Source organism: Hyla sarda, chromosome 4, assembly GCF_029499605.1.
Source record: "Hyla sarda isolate aHylSar1 chromosome 4, aHylSar1.hap1, whole genome shotgun sequence".
In the NCBI taxonomy this organism is placed as follows: domain Eukaryota; kingdom Metazoa; phylum Chordata; class Amphibia; order Anura; family Hylidae; genus Hyla; species Hyla sarda.
In genome coordinates this window covers 398,058,952-398,078,461 of record NC_079192.1, presented here as the reverse complement: position 1 = coordinate 398,078,461, position 19,510 = coordinate 398,058,952, and the positions used below count along the sequence as shown (strand labels likewise).

At 44.9% G+C, this 19,510-nt stretch overlaps 1 protein-coding gene across 4 annotated transcripts in view; it reads left to right on the top strand.

The window, feature by feature from the left end:
• ABTB3 (ankyrin repeat and BTB domain containing 3) overlaps nt 1–19,510 on the top strand; it is a 217,745-nt gene that overhangs the window by 73,482 nt on the left and 124,753 nt on the right. Inside the window, exon 1 of one of the 4 annotated variants that reach the window (XM_056517282.1) lies at nt 11,963–11,983. The exons of the other annotated variants lie outside the window; for them this stretch is intronic. The gene's annotated coding sequence lies outside the window, so the exon portion shown is untranslated. Of the gene's footprint in view, nt 1–11,962; nt 11,984–19,510 lie in introns of those variants that run through there. 4 annotated transcript variants of the gene reach the window in all.

The following is a 19,510-nucleotide window of genomic DNA, read 5'->3' as shown; positions in this document are numbered from 1 at the left end:
CCGTCTTGTCCCTATTTATTGTATAGTAGTATCATTTTACAGATTATATTGTGCAGAAAGATGTTATTCGGTCATTGTATGTTGTTTTTTGAGCACTATGTGGTGATATTTAGACGTGTGGCGCTACTTAACTGTATAGTTCATTATTTTTGCAATTGTGTCAAGTTGCCAGCTCAGCACTCTGGATTTCCGACTTTATCCTCCTAGCCGCCGCGTCTCGCTGCTTTGTTGATTGGTCACGCGCATGCGCTACATGCTAACTGCGATATAGGATACAGACCTTTTGATAAATATATAAAAGAGTACAAGCAGTCCAAAATCCCAGCACCAGACAGGTCAAGGATCTTCAAAGAAACTGGGTAGTCTTTATTAACCCCACATCAAAAGCAACGTTTCGGCAGTAGTAGCCTTTGTCAAGCATAACAAGTTTGTAAACAGTGTACATATATATATATATATATATATATATATATATATCACAGATACATTTCATTGGTCATAACACAAGTGACATACATGTGCAATCAATTAAAACCACACCTCTACTAAAATATCATTGGTGCGATCATCGGTTTGTAAACATAATCACTGCGCATGTACCGGGCGGTCACAGACACCCTCATGTCTGTGTCACTTCCGCCCTGCACCATGTTTCATCCGTTCTGTCAATCATGCTTACCTCATGCCCTCACCCTCAATGTGCATTCTGTGATCTGTGCGGCTGCGCAGGCAATGTCCGCGATCGCGTTGCTATGTATAACATATCGCGATCACAGCGGAAAGCCGCGCATGCGCACTTACCACATATTCAACCATATTTGTGCGCCTGCGCGTACCGTACCGGCCATCGTAACGTTCTGTTGAACATATTGCGATCGCAGAGGTCGACCGTGCGTGCCCACTCGCATGGCCAGAATTTGCCAATAGAGGGGAACATGATAATCACCACGATTGACCTTAGAGAATATCAGAGAATTGTTTTTATTTATGAAATGCATTTACACACATGAATATAGAGAAAAAAAGGGACAATTGTTTTTTCTATCATAATGACATTGATCATGATGATTTTGACTTCGGCTGCATTGAAGGACCTTCACAATATTGAGTGTTTCCCATAGTGATTAATTGATCTAAAAACAATAGAGATCACACAGCTTTCGGCCTTGTTAATTGTGTAGTGCGGGGTGCCAAGCCTCTCCCAAACAGCTGATTGGTGGGGGTGCAGATCAGACATATAACAGGCCATCAAGGTATCATTTTACATTGATGGCCTATCCTCAGGATCAGGATATACCATCTATGTCTGATTGGCACCCCACCGATCATCTATCCACTGGTCAGCTGCCCAGAAATTCACTTTTAGAGGAAGAACCCACAATCCTGTGGACTCGGCCCCCCGGGTTTAGCCCTAAGTCAAGTCCATTAGTGACCCATTTTCTCCATGTCACCAGTTGTCCATCATTACAGCAGTGTTATAGGGTCCAGACACTGTATAGCAGTATTATTTAGACAACTATGTGGGAGTTTTAATTAGACATCATCTTATACTTTTACTATTAGCGTATTTTGTATCATGTAACATGGAAATACCATATACAGGTTTGTGCCAATACAAAGGACTAAGCACGGGGTACTATCTATAAGGGTCTATTCACACGGCAGAATTTCAGCTAGCGGAATTCCACCTGAAATTAAAGCCCATAGACCGCTATGGGATTCTGCACTCCCATTCACACTTCCGAATTTCCACTTGCGGTGGAAGTGTCATTGGGGGTGCGGAATCCTATAGAAGTCTATGGGATTTAATTTGAGATGGAATTTCGCAAGTGGAAATTTTGCCGTGTGAATGGGCCCTAAGGCTGGGCCTGGTATGCATACATTATAAGCAGAGTTGCACTTTGATTTAATTACAGCTCTTTACACTTACACTTATGTGTTTATGATGTCCCAACTGCACATTAATATACCGTATTTTTCGCCGTATAAGACGCACTTTTTCTTCCCCAAAACTGGAGGGGAAAAGTTGGTGCGTCTTTTACGGCAAATACCTGTCCTATAGCGGCAGTCCCTGCGGCCGGGACCCGCGGCTAATACAGGACATAACCGATCGCGGTGATGCCCTGTATTAACCCTTCAGACGCGGCGATCAAAGCTGACCGCCGCGTCTGAAGCGAAAATAACACTAACCTGGCTGTTCAGTCGGGCTGTTCGGGACCGCCGCGGTGAAATCGCGGCGTCCCGAACAGCTTACAGGACACCGGGAGGGACCTTACCGGGCGCTCTCCTTCGTCGTCACCACGTCGCCGTGCACGTGCTTCGGCGTGCGTAGCAACGTGATGGCGGCGACGGAGAGCGAGGATACCCGGCAGCAGAGACGTTCCGGAGCGACGGGGACATGGAGGGCGACATCCAGGGCAGCGGTGAGGGGTCCGGAGCGGCGGGGACACGTGAGTATTACCTCCTCCTGCAGTGGTCTTCAACCTGCGGACCTCCAGATGTTGCAAAACTACAACTCCCAGCATGCCCGGACAGCCAACGGCTGTCCGGGCATGCTGGGAGTTGTAGTTTTGCAACATCTGGAGGTCCGCAGGTTGAAGATCACTGTCCTATACTTTACATTGTATTTGGTTCAGAATCTTTATTTTCTAGATTTTTATCCTATAAAATTAGGTGCGTCTTATATGCCGGAGCGTCTTATATGACGAAAAATACAGTATGTATGTTTACTATTTGTGCCCTACATTGTAAGATGAAAAAAGTGTTAATAATATCCAGCGAACAATGCCAGAACCCCCTGGCGACAGTTAAATATGGGTTGATTGGTTAATTAAGTGCTAATTAGAGACGTCTCAGCAGCCTCACCTGCTGGTGGCGGAGCACGCTCAGCCTGTAATTGTCCAATTTTTTTAATAATAAAAAAAAATATATATATATATACATAAATATATTCACACACATACAAGGGGCTGCTGAAATTAATGATTTCTTTATTTTTTATTCCTTGCCGCCTCCAGCAGTTATAGGACAGCGTGCAACTTCCATGCGAAATCCACCTTCATTACCATTTGACATCTGAAGGAAAATAGTAAAGTGAGATCCAGGCTGTTTAAATAATTTAAGTGGGTAGCGCTGCTTGTGAAGCCGCTCCTCGCAATGAGATACACTGGAGGACCTAATTAATCCCTTACAAGTCCCTACAATTAAAAGATTACTAAATAACAACGCCAGATCCAGAAGGTTAGATCTCTCTGTATGTTGGGGAGGCAGCTGCCTGCTGCTATTTGTCAACACAAATGACTGTGTTTTTCGTAAATGAAGAGCGCGGGGGGGGGCGGGATAAACTAAACTTCATCTTGTCCCTAGTATTGAGCTCATAAATGACATTCGTTCTGTCAGATGTCTGTGGCTTTAATGAGTTCTATTGGTACGGCCAAGTGGTGGGATTTGGTTTTGTCCTGCCCTAGGCGAGATCTACCTACCAAACAATGTGTGTATATAGTACTGTGTATACTGTGTGCATATACTACTGTGTATACTGAGTGTATATAGTCCAGCGCTGCTTCCCGTGAAATAGAAAACTTTATTCAGGTAACACCAAGGTACATACAGACATAGTCAACCACGTGACGCGTTTCAGCTCGTTAGGGAGCCTTAGTCATACTAAGTATGACTAAGGCTCTCTAACGAGCTGAAATGCGTCACGTGGTTGACTATGTCTGTATGTACCTTGGTGTTACCTGAATAAAGTTTTCTATTTTACGGGAAGCAGCGCTGGACAACTTCTTTCCTTGCTACACAACCATAGGTGTGGTCCGCACCAGTCCGTGCACTGCTGGACAAAGGAGGTGAGCTGAGCATTCGTTCACAGCTTTTACTACTGTGTGTATATATACTGTGGTGGCCCAGTACGGGAGGTGTTACCCCGGCAGCCTCCCTTCATTGTTCTCTGGGCCCCTTGTGCTTGTTCCCCCCCCCCCCCTGTATATATGTTTTGCTATGTATTATAATATATCATGCGTTGTTGCTTTGAGAAATGTACCATGTGATTGTTACCCAGGAGGTACCAGTGACCTATGGGCTCTCTGCTAGTCTCCCCCTTATAAGCCCTGGGTGGAGCTAGCTCACTTTTTTGGAGCTTAGAGCTCCTGTTTCTGAGGTCCAGTGCAGTCGAGTCCTAGTGTGTGTCCAGAGTCATTGGAGGCCTCAAGTCCAGTCTGCAGCCACAGTCAATAGCAAGTAAGATACAGTCATAGCTTTGTCATTCATCAGTCAAGTCAAGTCAGTCCCTGTCAGCAACTGTCAAGTCAGCGTGGCCTGCATTAAATTGTCCAGTCTTACTTCAAGTCCCAGCAAGCCCCCAAGGTCTCTGAGTCATTGGTCGCCTCCGTGGGCCCTGGCTGAACTGTATAGACTTTTACCATCTGTCTATCCTCAGTAAAGCTACCGTTATCCATAACTTGGCGTCTGAGTCATTATTGCCCCCGTGCCTTGCCCAGGATCTAGTGGTATACCTTCAGGTGGTATTGAGGATAAACCACACCCTGGCATCACCAATACAAGGGGTTAATGCCATCTGCCCCTAGGGTAACAACATCTGCCCTCATCACACCTCGTTACCACACTACTTGTCTCAAAAATTGCCAGACTGGAATTTCTACCTTACTGATACCTTCATACACAACAGTAGGGACTACTCTTTGGCAGGGTACTCATTTGCAGGCAACCGTCTGGGACGAGGAGTCAGGGAGATGTGACAGGTGTCAGTGGCGTCTTATAGAAAACTGCCTGTGATTGGCACGGCCACAAGTACCAGTATAGTGGGCAGGCAGGGGGGGACCGACGACCTCTCCCCTAATAAATTGCTATCCTAGATACCCCACTGGGTACGGCAATCACCGATACGCATCTATGGGCCCATACTGTATGTTGGCAGTTCCAAGCCATCAAAACAGCTGAAAGCCCTATATATATATTGTTCAGGGAGGGGAGTGTAAAATGAACTGGTGTTTTGGCCATGTAAGTTGTGTAAAGAGGTTGTGACTTGCCCCGATTTCCTGCCTCTTGAAGATGTCATCCTACGGTAAGAAGTCTCTAGTGTCCTATATGGCTGTGTTCCTCAACATGTGCCTTACGAATGGTTGAAAAACTCCAGCCAACATACATAGACAGCCAAACGATGCTGGAGAACCACTGGTTGGTGAAAACTTCTATAGAGTAAAGTTACATTTGAATTAATTGTGGGTAGAAAAATCATCAGATTTCGGATACGTTTTTCTTAGAGAAAAGATTGCCGTTAGAGACTGTCTATCATATTGTTCTTGTGCTGGAGGGCAGAAAGAGGTCAGAGCAGCTCCTCACATGCCACTATCAGCAGACCGCAGAATCAGAGCTCGGAACAGGGTTGTAAAAAAAAAAAAAAAAACATTTAGTGGTTTCACCTCCCTTAACCCTAAAAATGCCAAGAAAAAAAGGAAGTATCTGCTGGCACCTGATATTGCGGTCTGAATGCGGTTTTCGCTCTACGTTACACCCATCTCCGGAAATAAAACTGAACAGCAGCCTTTCTGTGTGATGCAAATAGTGATGGGACTGCGATGTACACAATTTTTATATTATAACCGTTTACGAGGATATTACATATATCATGACTCATATCAACACAGCAACATTTTATAGGAACCGCACTGGAGACGTTACTAAGGGAAAAAGTGCCGCCACTAACTGTACTCTTACGGCCATGACCCAGTAGTTATGTGTATAGATCTTTTAGAAAGTTTCAAAGGGGTGTTATAAACAGTTACATTAATGACATCTTGATTCTGTAGCACCCATGAATTCGTTTTTTGGAGTAGCTCCACTCCGACCTAGTGGTGTGTCCAGATCCAGTGCTAGGTTAGAGTGGTGTAGCCGTATCATTCTAGGCTACAATGGTTGGGCCCCAACCAACCAGGCTTTCATATATCAAAGTTGCCAAGCCAAGAGCATCCAACGTGTCATAGAGACATTGCAGTCTACAGCTTGTCTTTGCCTCATTTGAATATGATGCTGTGACCTCCACTGTCTTTCCTGGACCACCACCAACTTCTGACCTCTTTCAATGATGAGTCAGGAGTAGAGGTGATTAAAGGGATACTCCACTGGCCAGCGTTCGGAAAACTTAGTTTCGAACGCTGTGTGCGTGCTGCGTGGGTCAGTCACACCCCCCTGTGATGTCACACCACGCCCCTTGTGATGTCACACCACGCCCCCTCTATGCAAGTCTATGGGGGGGCGTAGCAGCCGCCACGCCCCCTCCCATAGACTTGCATTGAGGGGGCGTGGTGTGACATCACGATGGGGGCATGACTGACCCCCGCAGCGTGCACACAGTGTTCAAAACTAAATTTTCAGAACGCTGGCCAGTGGAGTACCACTTTAAGTCTAAATTAAATTTACAAACAGAAAAAGGGGAAGAATATGTATCTATCTATCTATATATATATATATATATATATACAGCAACAGGAGAATACAGCAGCACACTGCTAGCACAAAGATACAGATAAAACATGAAATGCTATACAGCTATAGTGCAAAAAATGTAAAAATGAAAAAGTGAGGTGCTTAGCTCACAATCTGGCAGCCAAATAGCTTGGACCATCCCACCACAGCGTGCACCTGTATGCCAGGTCCATATAGTAGTTTGGGATCAGTAGTGCTGGCTAACTTATCCTTGTTTATCTATCTATCTATATATATATATATATATATATATACTGTATTTTCTGGCGTATAAGACGACCCCCAACTTTTACAGTTAAACCCTCCCTGTCTCCAAGACTATCAGAGCGGTACATGCCTCTTTCACCCGTCTGGCCCGCCCTTGTATCCTATTACCGTACCTCCTTCTATGCCTCTCTCAGATCTCGCACATGCGCCACCCTTGTATCCTATTACCGTACCTCCTTCTATGCCTCTCAGATGTCGCCCATGCGCCACCCTTGTATCCCATTAACGTACCTCCATCTCCGCCTCTCTGATCTTGCAAATGCACACCATCGCCTCCTGTCAGATTTTGCACATGCGAACCTGCGCCGCCTCTCAGATCTTGCACATTCACCCCTGCGCCGCCTCAGATCTCGCACATGCGCACCGCTTCACTGCAGTCCTCATGAGCGAGATCTGAGAGGCAGAGAAAGAGGTGCGGTAATAGGATACATACATGGGCGGGCCGGACGGTTGAAAGATGCATGTTTTTTTGGACACAGCGCATCTCTCTCTCTATCCATACCCCGAATGCCCCGCTCTATCTCTATCACTACCCCGGGCGTCCTGGCCGACTGCAGCACCCACCCTATAAGAGGACACCTGGCGTATAAGACGACCCACCGACTTTTGAGAACATTTTCCTGGGTTAAAAAGTAGTCTTATATGCCAGTAAATACAGTGTGTATATAAATATATATATATATATATATATATATATATATATATATATATATTAATAAATATAAATTCATATATCTAAATAAGTATAAGAAATAGATGCTGTAATAAAGGTTTCTATCAATCGATGTTTATTGTAAAAGACAATACACAGCAATTCAGAGTGCATTCATAATAACTATAAGAGAAAAGAAAGTAATCCAAAAAATAAATGTGCTCAAACAAAAAAATGAAATCGAACAGGCTGGTCTCATTAATCACTGCTCATGCCGGTTAAAGTAATGGTCCTGATCCATATAAAGTGCTCAGTGGTTGTAGCCGTGTAAACAGTATACGGGATATCATCAGTAAATACGGCAGCCCATGGGAAAGGGGCATGTTGACCACCGCACGAAGCGGCGGCCGACACGCCCCCTCAATACAACTCTGTGGCAGAGCCGGAGCGCTGCCTTCGGCAATCTCCGGCTCTGCCATAGCGATGTATTGAGGGTGTGTGTCGGCCGCTGCTTCGTGCGGTGGTCAACATCCGCTATCTGGCCAGTGAGCCGGGGCCTCGTACAGGATATCGCGGGGTGCCCCAGCGGTCAGACCAGATCTGAAACTTATCCCCTATCCTTAGGATAGGGGATAAGTTTTTCAGCACTGGACTAGCCCTTTAATATATCGGCCTTCAGTTCACTTTGTGCTGGAAATTTAAGTCTAATGTCAAAGTGCTCAACTTGCCCAGAAAATTCATGTGGGACCCAATGACGCCTCCTAAGACTTTATACAACTTGATTTCCAAATTTTTCAGACTGAAAAGTCATCTGATCAACTCGATTCAGATTTGAACACAGTTACTGTAGATAACCTGTGCAGTAGATCCATCATCATATATTAGGGCTTCATTGGTGGTTTGATGGTAAGACCAGGTTTGTCTTTCCCAGTGGAACCGGGAATTAGATATCTTGTCCTTTTGGAGAATTTTTATGTTCTCTACTGAATATTTCTCTAGAACTTAGAGAATCCTGGAACTTTACTGATTCGCTATAATCTAGAATGACTTTTGGATTCTTCATGTCTTCCATTACCTGAAGCTTTTATCTGGTAAAACCTGAATATAGTAATTTACCTTGAGCCATTGATAGCATGAAAAAGATTTCTATTCCTTTGATTGACTGTTTACCCCCATATGGCGGACACACAATAGAACACTGTGGCATTTTCTTGTAACTGTAGTGTCGAGAAAGAAAATTGTCTTTCACAGACACTTCTTTCTTTTAATTATATCTGAAAATTATTGTTTAGGTAGACAATTCAGAAAATTCCATTCAGAAGCAATAGTCACATTAGTCACATTACTACAGCGCCAATTAACGTGCCATGTACAGATTAGCAACATGTAATTTCTTATTATGTCATTTCGGGAAAGGTGAAACGAGATTTTTCTCTGAAATATTCTTACCTATATGGATAGAGTTTTAGAATGAAATCTATGAGTCTATAATATGTACAAGTGACTGAACCTTAGAGTAGATGTCTCTGTTGGCCATCGTCTTTGCATGTGCTCGAATAAAATGGGTTAGATGGCATTTTGCAAAAAATTCAATCCTACTAAAATTAGAAAAAAAAAAAAACTAAACCTACCTAGACTTGGTCCCTCCTTGGTCCCCAGCAGCTCCAGTCTGCCCCTGGTATGGCCCCCGATCTTCTTCCTGCTTCTCGTTTTAGGACCTGTCAGCTCAGCCAATCACAGACTGAAATGGGACACTGCTGCAGCCAGTGATAGGTTGAGCCGGCAGGTCCTGCTTCGAGCACTTATCTCAGAAGCAGTATGAAGAGAGAAGATCTGGGGACTGGGAGAACAATGGGGGACCAGGGCAAGGTAAGTTTAGCTTTTTTCAATTTTTTTTTTTAAATGTGAGATAACCCCTTTAAGGCATATAGGCATCATAGAGAGGGGTCTTCCATTCCCTTTGGTGACTAAAACCATTGACTGTAATACTACATATATCTTCATATACATTTTTACAGCTAGAGATAAAGCAAACCTGTCAAAGGCTGAAGTCCCTGCTCCTGTATAGAACAGTAAGCAGCTAGGTTGGCTGCAGAGTGCCCAACCAAGCACATAAAGTAAGAATAAGCAATGATGCACACAGCATAGCCGCTTACCTATGGGTTCCCCCGGCCTGCAAGAGCAGGGATGAAACTAATCTGAAACAAATAATTAAAAGTCCAAATTTTAAAGAACAGAAATCTTTTTGTGAAATTCGCACCGAATCCGATTTGTGCCGAATCGATCCACTTATCTCTACGTCTCTATGAATTTTGAAGATTCACAAATGGTTTAAAGCAGCAGGACACCGCAATCAAAATTTTGCGCTGAAAAAAAAATAATGTCCTTAAAACATAACTTTTGAGCTTGTAGAACTGGCATAATGTTGTGTGGTTATGGGGAACCCTTTTGTTAAAGAGAAGTCCTCTTGTAAAAAAAAAAAAAAATTGGGTAATCCTCAGGTCGCAGCTATCCACTCGAAGAAGCTGTAGAAGGATAGTGAAAGGGTTAACTGTCCCTAGATAATCACGACACTGTGCTTTTTATGGAGGACAACCCGATGCAACTGTCCCTATTTAAAGTCATAGAAAGCCCCAAAACACCAGTTTAGGTTGCTTGGTCAAATATGATTCTTGTTTGATGTTAAAGGGGTACTCCGGTGCTTACAAATCTTATCCCTTATACAATGGATAGGGGATAAGATGCCTGATCGCGGGAGTCCCGCCGCTGGGGACCCCCGTGATCTTGCACACGGCACCCCGTTTGTAATCAGTCCCCGGAGCGTGTTCGCTCCAGGACTGATTACCGGCGACCACAGGGCCGACGGCCTGTGACGTCACGCCTCCGCCCCCGCCTGACCTCACGCTCCGCTCCTCAATGCAAGGGTGCAACAGGGTGCCGCGTGCAAGATCATGGGGGTCCCCAGTGGCGGGACTCCCGCGATCAGGCATCTCATCCCCTATCCTTTGGATAGGGGATAAGATGTCTAAGCACCAGAGAACCCCTTTAACCCTGACAAGCATTTCTGCCAGTTTCATCAGGGGGTGAAGTAACATGACTTGGTGTAGGTAAAAAAAAAAAAAAACTAGTGTTGGTTAATTGGTGTACCTAGTGGGGTCCAATGAGTGTGTCTGTAGAGAAAGTTGACTAGTGGTCTCCAAACTGTGACCCTCCAGCTATTACAAGACTTCAACTCCCTTGGGCCAGTGGTCTCCAAATTGTGGTCCTTCATTTGTTGCAATATGACAGCAGTCGGCTGTCTGGGCATGCTGGGAGTTATCATTTTGCAACATCCAGAGGGCCACAGTTTGGAGACCACTGGCTTAGGCAATCCCAAAAACTAGATCACAAAGGGTGGGGAGGTTGGGTTCATGCAACCCCTTCTTAGAAGTAATGTTTCAGGAATGTTCCTGGGTGGTCCCTGGGGTATAGCTTTAAAGTCCCGATGTTGCCCTAATAAACAATGACAAGTATGGCTAGAATTTTATATGTATTGAATCATTCATACAAAATTTGCCCAAAAACATTTATTTGGCAATTGTACAATTATAAGAATATACAGATTCCATGGATATGTTCCCAGGACATCAGTGCTAACCATTAAAGGGGTACTCCGGTGAAAAACTTTTTTTTTTTTTTTTTTTTTTTAAATCAACTGGTGCCAGAAAGTTAAACAGATTTGTAAATTACTTCTGTTAAACAATCTTAATCCTTCCTGTACTTATTAGCTGCTGAATACTACAGCGGAAATTCTTTTCTGTTTGAAACACAGAGCTCTCTGCTGACATCACGAGCACAGTGCTCTCTGCTGACATCTCTGTCCATTTTAGGAACTGTCCAGAACAGCATATGTTTGCTATGGGGATTTCCTTTTACCCTGGACAGTACCTAAAATGGACAGAGATGTCAGCAGAGAGCACTGTGCTCATGATGCCAGCAGACAGTTTTGTGTTTCAAACGGAAAAGAATTTCCACTGTAGTATTCAGCAGCTAATAAGTACAGGAAGGATTGAGATTTTTTAATAGAAGTAATTTACAAATCTTTTTAACTTTCTGGCACCAGTTTTTCAAAAGTTTTTCACCGGAGTACCCCTTTAAGTCCCAGATAAAGTCAGTTTTATTGCTCTGTTTGTCCTTTGTAAGATTCATTTTAGTCATGAGACCGATTATCACCTTCACCAATGGATAAGTAGATAACAATAATAATGTTTACACAAATCGCACTCCTGGGGCAGCCGCAATATGTCTTGTATAAATCTACATTTTCCAGCTTCGAGATCATTTTTGGACGTTCTTTGCTGTCAGTGGCATTTTTTTCCTTAGAATTTTTTACATGTTCCTGTTTATTTTCGCATTATTTGAGCACCTGCTTGTCAGATGATGAAGCCGCTCTCCAAAAATAACAAAAGTTTTCTCTTCTTATTTATAGAAAATGTACAGCTTTTGTGCCCCTCACCTGGCGGCACGAGAAGAAAGAATGCTGTAGCTGCTTCCAGAGGCACAGTACCCCCTCTTAGTCATGTCAGTTTACACATCCACATGCTTTGTACTCGTGGGTTTTTGATGTTGTGTGCATTTGTAAGGGACGACTCGAGTCCTAACCTGCACTCTTTTAGGTACCTGGCAAGAAAACAATGAAATCCTCAAGATAGGATTTGGCAGAGACAAAGAAGGAGGTAAAGATCTGCCGGGAGTCTAGACGTGGAGTTAGGTTTCAGGGGAATTCACAGGCCATTTACTAAAGTGCTGGTTGTAACTTTGGGGTACAATTCATGTGTTATTTTAGCCTCAAGATACATAAGTTGGAGCTCCTGGGCCCCAATGCACAGTGTGTAACCAGAACAGCTACACACACACTAGCATGTGCAGTTTATAATACTTTTAGATTTTTCTTTGGTGTATTGCGGTACGCAATACACCAAAGAAAAATCCAAAAGTATTATAAACTGCACATGCTAGTGTGTGTGTAGCTGTTCTGGTTACACACTGTGCATTGGGGCCCAGGAGCTCCAACTTATGTATCTTGAGAGAGACAGCACAGCACAGCGGATTCAGGGAGGAAGTGAATGCATGATGAGTGAGGGAGGGCTCAGTTTTTGCTTTGGACACGCCCCTTACTGATCAGTGAATGTCAGAATGAGTGAGGAGCAGAACAGAGGGATTTGTAAGCCAAATACAGAAGCTAGACACATAAAAAAGAAATGTAAAGAATCTGCACGACCTAGAGAGTAACAGGTACTGTCATAGCACAGAAAAAAATAATACTTCTATATGTTACTCTCTAGGTCATGCAGATTCTTTACATTTTTTTTATGTGTCTAGCTTCTGTATTTGGCTCACAAATCCCTCTGTTCTGCTGCTCACTCATTCTGACATTCACTAATCAGTAAGGGGCGTGTCCAAAGCAAGCACTGAGCCCTCCCTCACTCACCATGCATTCACTTCCTCCCTGAATCTGCTGTGCTGGGCTGTTTCTGTTCATCCAATCACTGCAGGCTGCTCTGTAACCCCCTCCTCTCTGTTTTTATGCTGCAGTCTGATAGGACAGGAGTGAGCACAGAGGAGTGCTAGTCTTGCCCACACTCTCTGGACTTTTTTCCTGCCTTTCAAGGTCTTTTTTGCCTTATTTTTTCTAAATCCTAGAGAAGTTTTTTCGCTGCTTCTGCTAGGGAGAGTTAGTCCAGGGTTTCCATAGGGACATTGCATGAACACTGAGGTTTAGTTGAACGTGATAGATGTCAGTCTTTGTACTTGTTCCTGCTTTGTCATCCTCTACTTCCTTCCCGACCGCCATCATTCTCATTCCTTTGTTCCATCATCCATCCAATCTCTCTGGTTCCAGTCATCTATTAGTGAGTTGCTATTCTTGTTACCTGTCAGCACTGATCATGTTTTGTGTGTTTTTCTAGCACCTTCCTGCTTGTTATACTATTCGGTTCTATTTGTTTCCTTAGAGTTGTCACCAGTTGAACAATTTCTCTGGTTTTACGGCAGATTTAACGTTCACTTTTCTCCCTAAGACCCGAGAACAGTAATGTATCACTTACACGGTGAAGTCGGATCGCCCTTTTGAAGGCATGTAATACCTCAGCTATAACTTTGAAGAAGCGAATGACCTTGCGGGATAATTAAAAATGCATCCTTTTTGCAGGCTTCCCTTTTTTGTGCATTTATCTTATGAAAGTTCATTAGCTTAAATAGATGATGCTGGCACTTTGATTTTTTTTTTTAAACAGTAACATGGCACTATAGTTAAAAGCCTCATGGAAAATCCATTCTGTATGTTAAGTAGGGCTATCAAAGAGTCTCGGCACGTAGTGTCAGCTGGGAATGCCATTTCCTTAATAATTAGCAGCATCGCCAAACAGTGCGTGTTGCTGTGGATTTCAGCAAGAACGCCAACACCCTATGTCTTCCAGCCAGCCTGCAGCTAACAATATTAATATGTGATGGCGAGCCACTGTCGGCCATGCGGTAACAGATGAGACTGTGGATGACCGGTCTGCGTCATCCTGCAGATAGTTCAGGGAGTTTACATTATTGTGGAGCAATGATTTTCCCCGTTCCAGGCAGTTGTCAAGGTGATAAGATGGGAGTAAATTGGATTTTATTCTCACTTTATCAGTTTCTGGGGGGAAAATCTATCAACATGTGTTAACTGTGTATTAATTTAACCCTCTGACAACTTTGTTGTTCATGTAGAAGGGTATGAGGGCTCATGGCAAGGATTGCAAATGGGTCCTCTTCTTGGGTTTGTTCCCACTGTACCTCTTCATTCTGGTTGACGCCACACCTTTCCAATTTGGTCACACTGTATTAGAGCCCTGGCAGGACTGTTTTCATATTCCCACTCCCACTTGCTCCTGCTGGATTTCTGACCATTACTGCCTGGTCCCACAAGATGCGTTTTTCACTCCCGGCCGCTGCCACAACACGTGTGTCCAATCCCGCCCACTCCCGCAACGTGTGTCCAATCCCGCCCACTCCCAAAACATGTGTATTCAATCCAGCCCCCTCCCGCAACATGTGTCCAATCCCATCCACTCCCGCAACACTGAATGTTCTGTGACTCCCTGTTCCCACCCACTCAAAACTAAAAAACGCCCACTCCTGCAATCTTCCTATGGGATCCCAATCCCATTGCAGTCCTGTACACCATACCTCCTCTTCTTTGGACTAAAGAGAGTCTGGATCTTGGTCACCCCTTCAACCATAGAGCAGAGATAGGTGTACAAAGAAGAGGAGAGTCCATAACAAGCACCAAAATAGTACTCCCCTTTTTTTGGTATTCCCGTATTTTCCATGACCCCTAGGTTAACAATTTAATTCCTCTGGGAAGCAGAACCCTGCACAGATTTTTATAGCCGTAACAAAAAGGAAGGGACCAACCAGAGCTGGGTCCAAAGGCCCTACAGCAGCGAGGTCTGTGCTTATTATATGGACATGATTGGAAATGGGTGGAGTGATTTTTGGGGTAGTTTGTCTTAACAATCTCCAGAATGGGGCCCCCAGTCTTTGTTATGAATGGAGCAGCTCAAAGTACCCATGATTGGAGTGGAGGCATGCATGCGCTGCAAACACGTGCAAGGTGCCACTCCATTCATTACAAATAGCACCGTTCTGGAGATCATGGTGGGGGGGGGGAGTGGACCCTGAGGTCAGTCCCCCCCCCCTCCACAGCACCTATGCTCTATTGCTCTATCCTGTGAATAGGGTATAGGTAGTTTTTTAAATACCACTCTAGTGCTTACGACCCCCTCTGGGACCCCCCCCCCCCAAGCTATTTGATACATCTCCTAAACTGAGGATAGGTAATAAAATTAATTAGGAATACTACTTTAATTTTGACCAAGGACGCCAATTTTGTGGGGACCAGTCAACCATCCAAACTCTAATGGGGGAGGGGTATCCGAACTTTCTCCCAACATCAAGCCCAGTCCTTCATGGGAGTCAAGCCATGGACAGAGATTCTCTGGAGTGTAATATGAGAGGTAGTGGGATATTGGGGTTAATGGCGCCACTCATGTTTGTGGTTACACTTGATATCTCTAGAGCAGTGTTCTCCAAATGGTGGCCCTCCAAATGTTGCAAAACTACAACTCCCACCATGCCCAGACAGCTGTTGTGTGTCCGGGCATGATGGGAGTTGTAGTTTGCAACATCTGGGGGGCCATGTTTGGAGAGAACTGCTCTAGTGAATGTTTTTTCCTATTCTCTCACAGCGCTTTTCAAACCTGTTGGCTCCGATGCTATTAATCACGGGTGTGATGTAATGATCCGTTCTGGCACTGCAGTTGATATTCTGCAGTGTATCCATGACTACAACATTGCAGCTAAATAAAATCTATACCATAAAGTATGAATGGAGAATGAATCAAAACCGCTTCATTATTCCGGGGCTGTCACTACTCATCAGCGCAGACAGTTTACTGCAGAATCAATTTCCAAAATGCACTTTATGCTGTCATTCGCCCATAAAATATGCTGACGCTGAAGGAACCTGTATAATTTGGCTCCGATCCCGTAAGTCTTTGCCCAAGGTCTGCATATTATAACTGTTACAAGCTGTTCGTTTTCGGTTGCTATTGTGTGCAAGCTGACTTGGCATCGCGATTGGTTATTGTTGCGAAGTTGACGGACAATCAGAACATAAGCAGCGTCATATCGGGTCATGATGGGATCGAATAGTGTCTAGAATGTAAAGTGTTTAGCAAAGAAACAAGTTGTCCGACATGAAGGTGTAGAGTAATAATAATTCCTTGCATTATTAGGAATACACAGGAGTTGTGCTGCAACTAACGCGTTTTGCGTACAGTGGCACCTTAATAATAATGTGCTCACAAATAAGGGAAACTGAGCGTGAAATGTGTCAGGTACAGCACTGCCACTGTATAATTATAATAAAGCAAGAAAATATTTTTTATTCTCCACCTTCATGCCACACAATTTCCTTTTCACTTCCTGTTCCTGTTGGAAGCCAGGGGGGTGTTGCCAGTAAAGGTTTGCCGCACTGGTAGATTGAGTAGGAAGAGATGAGCAAAATTGTCCAATACAAGAATAACATTTTGTATATGACCAACAGCCGGCGCACAAATACATACCTTAGAGACAGGACATACTGTAGTACATACATATGATAGGGGCAGGACATGTGTATTCTAGTAGGCCCAGCTCTAGTTGGCCCCTTCAACATTGCTACTTGGAGGTGTTAATCTATGTAGAACTCCCCGCCCCAAAGGAGCTGAATTCTTATAGGGGGTGGGAGAATTGGCCCATGGAAAGGGAACGGAGAAGCAAAGAACTATCAGGCTCTTCTGCCCTGGGTGGCAAAACCTAGCACCATTAAAAGGGCTCTTTTTGAGGAGGCCACCTTCCTTCTGTGTAATGTGTTTTTGTTGTACCTTGGGATGTACACAGGATAGTAGCAGAAGATGCCCTCTGATGGGGTACTTTGGACTGTGCGAAATACACCTACCCCTATTAATTGACCATAATATCCCCCCTTTTCCCATAATAAATTACATTAACACATGGTAACCTTCTTAAATGGACGTGGGGGTCAGCCACAGTTTTATTGAATTGATCGTGAGATAGTATACTCATACTGAGCTCCGACCCCCACCTAACACATACAAGACTTGCTCAATACAGTCCTGCAGCCCTGATAAGAAAATATCAAGCCCTATGTCGTTAAGGTGAATCCTGTCAAAGGACATAAGGCAATGCCTTCGAGCTGCCTGTGCCTAACTACTACACCCGACCGTGCATGGACATATCGAGCCATGTGGGAGTTAACTGATCGGCGAGCCCTTTCAACTGCTGCAGCATCCTGTGACCCCTGCCAGGTGACTCTGGGGACAATCTCGGACCAAACAATAATGACTTCTGAGAAAAGCAGGATGATCCTCTTTAAGTCATTCCACATCAACATGATCAATTTGGGAACCGGCATGAAACACAAATCGTTCCCACCGGCATGGATAACCAGAACCACTGGTGAGAGGGAAATACCCGCAATGTGAACAGACTCTGTCAGCACCCATGACCAAGGCAGGCCACCAATGCCTCTCCAATGGACAGCAATCTACTAGAAACCCAACGACCTGCCCCCCTGGGTGGCACATAGCACTCTGAGCAGCCCGGTAAACATATGAATGACCAACAATGTGGACCACTGGGGGGCGAGAGCCTGAAATGAAAAAATACATCAAACAAGCTATTCAGGTTGCACATAACTGGCATAACAAGCAGACTTCCATTGCCCTATCCACTGGATTTCAGAGGCAGAAAAACCCGTCCTAGGAGCTTCCATAGCCGCCCGATTCGAAAAGTGTGGGACCCGTAATTCGAGGGGTGGGGGCACCCTCGTGGCCGTTGAGCAACGCTTGAGAACTGAAACAAACTAGTACCTAGTGAGAGGAGAACCCGTCTGATGAGTCAAAAAGCGATCGCCCACAGCCCGAAATGCTAAAAAAGAGGCTATCAATAGAACTGAACATGACACTCCCCCGACACCACAATCCCTGACCCAACTGATCCGTCTTCGAGCGCCTAATGCGCAACTGAACCACACCATTCGCGGGCAAAACGTTGTCGAGATGAAGGTCTCCCGCAACACCAGCCGAGGAGGGAACCAACTCGCCCACCTGCAATGCGCCAAAAAACGCCAAAGAAAAAGCAGCACGAAAAAGGGAAACCTCATAACCGGAAGAACAAATCAACTCAGTCACACGCAGAAGCGTGTCCAGAAGCGAAAAAGAAACAGTGCTCCAGCATTCCTTGTGGACGTGCACCCGCTGCCAACCCTTAAGCAGCTGTTGTACACAAAGACGTTTAGTGACATCAGCCCAGACCCGCAACTTTAGATGAAAACCAACCCTGCACAAGCGCCACCAAGCCACTGTGGCGGAGGGCCCTGAAGCCTACAGAGCCAACAAATAATCAACATGAAAAACGTAGGAAAAACGATGGAAAAACGCACATCATCCCCCAGCAGAAAATCCTGCGAGCCAGCAGCAAGCAACCAGTCCTTCTAAACCTTACCGTGACCTGACCAGTTGGCCAGCGCCACCGAGGATGCAGTCAGCGGCAGCAGTCCTGAAACACCAGTTCCCACATCTGCTGCGGGCAAGGCTAGCCCTCCCGGGCCGCTCCCATGCACAGTTCCTGAAAGTCCTGGAAACAAAAACGAGACAACAAGTCAGCCAAAACATTGTCAACACCAGGAACATGACGGGAATAGAACTATATGCTATGTTCCTGACACAGGAGAAATCGTCCAAATAATCAATTATGGACGAACAGCCAGTTTCAAACCGTACCACCCACTTCAAGAACAAACTAAACATCTTGCAGTAGTGGCACGATATGGAACAGCCCATGGGCAAGCAACTGTCATAGTAATACATACCATTCATGCAGCAACCCAGAAGGTGATAACATTCCGGGTGTACCGGAAGGAGCCGATAGGCAGATTCTATGTCAGATTTTGCCATAAGGGAACCCCTTCCCACCCGCTAAACCAACAACACCGCCTTGTCAAAGGATACGTATTATACAGAAGAGGCATCCTTAGGGATCCCGTCATTGACCGAGCCACTTTTCGGGTACGATAGGTGATGTATTAATCGGAACTTGCCACTCTCCTTTTTTGGGACCACCCCCAAATTTGAGAAGGGAGGGGGGAACAAAAGGACCCTGAAATCAAGCCAGATTGACTTCCTTACTGACTTTTTCCCTCAGGGCATCAGGGTGAAGGTTGTTGGACTGCAAATTCGAGGCCTGCTGTGAAAAAACAGAGGGAACATAGAGGATGAAAAACCGAGATATAACTGATTAGCCTCCGACCTACTGGGGTAACGCTCTAGCCAGAGCAACATCGCAGCCACGTTCACCGGCGTCTTTCCCTTAAAGGGGCTGGCCCCTTGACCGGAAGTTTTGCCGTTCGGGTGCATCAGACTGCTGCATGAGTGCCCCACAGGTGGAACATTCATGTTTGAACTTGCACAGTCCGAAGAACATGCAGTGGCCCTCATTAAAGAGCCAGCA